The sequence below is a fragment of the Phalaenopsis equestris genome, unplaced genomic scaffold, assembly GCF_001263595.1.
Source record: "Phalaenopsis equestris unplaced genomic scaffold, ASM126359v1 Scaffold000403, whole genome shotgun sequence".
Lineage (NCBI taxonomy): Eukaryota > Viridiplantae > Streptophyta > Magnoliopsida > Asparagales > Orchidaceae > Phalaenopsis > Phalaenopsis equestris.
The window spans coordinates 1155680-1161249 of record NW_018164845.1 but is presented as its reverse complement, the minus strand read 5'-3'; positions in this window follow the sequence as shown (position 1 = coordinate 1161249).

Sequence of the window (5570 nt, the reverse complement as noted above, 5' to 3'; positions counted from 1 at the left end):
CACATTAATCATTTATCTTTGTAGACCATTCTGATGTGAGGGCCATTTAGTATATCTCCTTGCAGCAAAATAAGGAGAGCAGGTGGAGGTTTGACAATAACTTCAGTCTCATTAGAGTGTGATCCAAGTTGGTCCAACTAGTTTGCAGGCTGGTTACCTTCCCTATAGATGAAAGTGAACTGAATTTGTATCTTGCTAGTGAGATCTCTGATTTTGCTTATCCAATAAGAGTAGTGCTAGGGAGTCTCCTCCTCCTGATTTAAAAGGGGAATAATCACAGCAGAATCCACTTCTAGACTCTAATGACTTGAATAAGATCAGACTTAATGGATGTACAGGAGTTAGAAATGTTAGGAAATCCTTTCAAATTAATCATCTTATGCAAGTAAGTAACACAATTTCTAGCAGTACTCCCCACATTTGGATTTGCTTCTTCAAATTTAACCTTGTGTCTTTCCATCCAGATGAACCAAGCAATGGTGAAAGGGATAGCAGCATACTTCCTTATCTTCCAGTGCCACAAGCAATTGACCAGCCTATCCCAAGTGAGCTCTTTCTGATCAATTGTCAACTGATTTAGGAACTGTTTCCATACCTGTTGAGCAAAGTCACATTCAAAGAATAAGTGATTCAGAGTTTCCTATTCCTTATTACATAAACAACATTTAGAGGGACCCCTCAATCCCTTCAGCTTTAAAATGTCATCAGTAGGGATCATTTTATAGAATATTCTCCAATATCGAAAGGACATAGAAGGGGATAGGAATTTATTCCATAAATGATCACCCCAGGGTGTTTTCTCCCAAATGAAATTTTTGGAATATATGGCTTTGGTGAGGCTTTGGTGGGAAGTAGTCTGCCATAAGATTTTATCAGCAATATTTCTGTTAAATTTTATACTGGCCACTTTGGTAATAGAGTGAGGTTGCAAAAGATTTGCTAACTTACCTAGGGACCAGTTATCACCATCCCAACAATCAGCCACTTTCAAATCACTATTGTAGATATGGGTAATGGGGGAGAGCCAGTCTTTGGGACACCAATTGTCAAGCCAAAACTTGATTTCCCCATTACCCAGCTCCCAATTGTAGTTGGTTTCAACAATTTGTCTGATTTTCAGCATTTTCACCCAAATTCTAGAATCACCAATTTTCCTTAGGACTAGTGTGGGGTGCTGATCTTTGCAATACTTACCCCACATGAATTTTGCCCACAGTGAATTATGGGTCCTAAACTTAATCTAAAATTTACAGAAATTGACTTGAAGGATTTGATCAAGGTCCTCAAAGCCAATTCCCCCAGCAATTTGAGGTTTAGTTGCTTTCCTCCAAGAAGCCCAATGCATTTACTGTCTTTGACCAGACCACAAAAATTTATTAACTAGTCTCTCCAGCTGTATTTGAGTGCTTCTCTTTATAGTAGTCATCTGCAATATGTAAGCTGGGAAGGTAGTGATTATGCTCTTTAACAAGGTAATTCTTCCCCCACTAGACAAGAAGGTCTGTGTCCACCCATTGAGAAGGTTAGAGACTTTATTCAACAACTCATCAAACTGAGTTTGCTTGATTCTGCCAGTGATAAGAAGCACCCTAAGAACTTAATAGGGAGTTGAGTAGTTGTGAAACCAGTATAATCAGAAGCCCAAAGTTTGTGAGTGGAGGATACATGTTTATAGAATACCATCTGACACTTTGCTGGATTGAATGCCATTCCTGAAATAGCTTGGAACTTTTGTAAAATTTGGATGACTTTTCTGATAGCAGTTTTGCTGGCTCTGGAGAATACCATTATGTCATCAGCATATAGTAAATGAGTAATAGCAATGTTGGATCTATGATGATATCTGTTTTGATTATGATTTAGCAAGGCTTCATCAAGAATTCTGGACAAATAATCAATTGCAAGTATAAAGATGGTGGGTGATAGTGGATCCCCTTGCTTTAGACCTCTTGTAGCAGTGAAAGAGCCCCTCCATTGCCCATCAGGATGGAATGTTCATTGTTGTGCAACCACCTTCTGATTAGGTGACAGAAACCAGTGTTAAATCCTCTAACACTTAGAACCTCCAAAATGAAATCCCAGCTTATGGTATCATAAGCTTTCCTTAAGTCCATATTATAAACCATATTACCCCCTCTACAAGCTTTATTCAAATCCTGTAGAAGTTCTTGGGACAGAAGAGTATTATCAATGATGGACCTTCCTTTCACAAAGGCAGTTTATTTGGGTTTAATGACAGAGTCCAAGTGAGGTTGTAGCCTGTTCACAATGATTTTACTGATGGTTTTGCTAATGACAGTGGCCAAGCAGATGGGTCTGAAATGATTCCAATTTTTTTATATTTCAGATTTAGGGATCAATACAGTGGTGGAGGATTTACTTTGTAAGATTGTTGCCTTGGAAGAAGCTTGTAATAGCAGCAATAACATCTATCTTAATAATTTCCCAGGACTTCTTGTAGAATTCAACAGTAAATCCATCAGGGCCAGCAGATTTACTGCTATCTATGGAACTGATTGCATTCCATATTTCCTTTTCAGTGGGGATGTCAGTAAGCTTGAGACCAGCAATGTAGTTCAGTTCTGCCATAAAGTGTGCCTTCTCAATGTGGGGTCTGAAGGTATGTTCCTGGTTGAGTAATTATTTGTAATAACATATAGCATCATTTGCTATATCATTGTTGTTATGTAGCCACTGGCCATTGGCATTTGTATAGCATGGATGGTATTGCATTTTCTTTTATATTTGATATAGACATGAAAGAATCTAGTGTTTCTATCCCCATCAGTGAAGATATTCATGGCTGCCTTCTGTTTAAGAAATTTTTCCTGGTAATCAATGGCATTGAGGAGGTTGATCTGAGCAATCAACAGCCTTTTCTCCTCCTCAATACCAAGCTGTCCCCAATTCTCTGACTTCATCTTCAGCCTTCTGGACTGTGTCATGAACATTTCCAAAAGTGTTCCAGCTCCAACCTCTGAGGGCTTTAACAATCTTTATTTGCAGTAAGCTTAGCTTGACTAAGGGGTCAGGGTGAGAGACCCCTTTCCATAGGTCAGCAATTTAATTACTATAAGAAGGATGTGCAGCCCACATGTTGAGATATCTAAAGGGGAGCGGGGAGCTATCATTATCAGTTGAGGTGATGCTTAGAAGAATAGGTCTATGATCTGAGCCAGAAAGACTAAGGTGAGTAACAAAGGTGAGGAGGAAGTGATTGAACCATGCATCATTAACCAACATTCTATCAAGCCTCTCCCAAATAGGTCCCCTTTTCCAAGTGAAATTAGGTCCCTTGAAACCCAGATCAAAGAGACCAGCCCTGTGGATATTATCTCTGAAGATATTCATCTTGGGAAGGTTTGGAGTTCTACCTCCAGATTTTTCAGTGGTAGAAATGATACAATTGAAATCACCCCCCACCATCCATGGGGAGTTCACCTGTTGGCTAATATGAATCAACCTATTCCACAGCTCTTTTCTAGCATCCTTTGTACATCAAACATAGGTAAAGGTAGCTTGACCTTTATGTCCATTCATATTGAATGAGAGGTGGACAAATTGTGGACGATCAATTAGAATATCAAAATTTTATTATTAGTGTTCCCAAAATGAGTGAAGCCAGCAAATTTTTTATTCAGGTTTTGAGGATTCTTGTGAACCATGGGTTCAAGAATAACAATGCACCATAGTTTGTATTTATAATTCAGGTATAAAACTCTTTTAAGGGACAGAGGGTTAGCCAACCCCCTTATATTCCAGCAAAGTAGATTAATCATGGAGTGGAGGATGTGGGGAAGGCTGGGATCTAGATCTGGTTCTTCCTCTAAGGAGTGGAGACCCATTCTTAGTTCTATCAGCCTTCATAGATTGAACTCCTGCTTGAAATTTTTTCACTTCTGTCCCTGGTTTTCTCCTTTTCCTTGTTGTTTTAATTTGCCAATCCTCCTCAATGGTTTGTTTCAGTTCATTAATGCTTGGTTCCTTTGGGGCTTTATCAAGTATCTCTGTGATGATTTGCTTCCCCTTCTCAGCATGCAAGGGGGATGTGGGCGTGACAATTGTGATTTCAATATTTTCCTTCCTGATTGATCTGTGTAGTGGGATATCAACTTGGCTGTTGGGTTCAGATAGCTCTCCAAGAGGATCAGCATCAGGTAGATCCTCATTAGTCCTTGAGGCTGATTCTTCTAGCCTTGAATTTGTTTCCTGTCTCTTTTCTAACATATATTCTTCAGCAGTGCCCCTTGCATCCTTAGCCACAATTTTCTCAGTAGCTATGTGGTTTCTTCCTGCCATCTTCCTGTTTGAGGATGTAATCTGTAACATTTATCTACTGTATGCCCAAACATCTTGCAATGTGGACAATAGTAAGGCTTTTGTTCAGCTAATATGTCATGTTAGAACCCTTCAGCATCTGAACCAATCCAGATTCTCTTTAGTTCAGGAAGTGTGATATCTCTTTCAACTTGAATTCTAGCAAGGCCAGGTCTAGCCTTATTATAAGTGGGAGCATCCACTCTCATAGGTGTTCCCAGTGCTCTACCAATATTAAATAGAGCATTGAGTTTAAAATAGGATAGTGGTAAGCCAGGTAGCTTAAACCAGATGGGGACTACAGGAGGTTCTTTACCAGGATCAAAACCTGGGGTCCATTTAATGATCTTCATAACTGTTCCAGCAATGTTAACATATTGTTTTAAAAACAATCTTGCATAATCTTCCTCAGCTGCCAATTGTCTTAGAAGATGTCTCTCATCCAAAAGCCCAATTTTCTAATTGCCTATAAACTTCAGAGATTCCAAAAAAACTTCTAACTAGCTCCATTTTTGGATGTCCTAGCTGAAATTTGCCCACTAGAGTGAACTTAACCTCTTCTCTTAGAGCATCAATTTCTTTGGTAGTGAAGTACACAGCTATTTCACCCTCTTTAGATCCAAGAGAGTGAATACAAGGACTACTTCCTTTTCCAGCAGCAGTATCATGGAATTCCTGTGGGAATACTAGAAGGTCGTAATCTTGTAAAGAGTCAGTGGATTTCCCCACCACTTCAGCATAAGTTGCTTTTGTCCATTGGGAGTCAGTCAGAATGTCAATGGAAGAGGCCATCACCCTTTCACCATCACAATCAAGCAGGTTATGATTTAACTAGACAGTAAAGACTCTCCAGAAGTAAACAGAGAAACCTAAGAAAGTTTTCTCCCAAAGAAGCCAGTCACTTCTGATAACCAAGCAGCAAAAGAGACAGCAGCAAAAGAGACCAGTGGAGTTTTCCTCCCCAAAGGGAGTTCAACAGGAATGAAGCCTTAAAAAACCAGTAAGGGGACAAAAGAAGAAGTAACCAATGGAACAGTGCCACTAAAGTTAGTAGGGGATAAAGCAACATCCCCCAAGGAAATAGTGTCAAAGAAGAAAAAGCAGAAACAGTAAAGAACTCTACCACAACCAATATGCAGCAGCAGCTACACTCCATCATCCTGCCAGAAACCCTAGCAGAGCAATATCCCCAGCCGCCATATATATATATATAGTTTTAGAAAAATATGATATCAAATTGCCCCCATATTTTT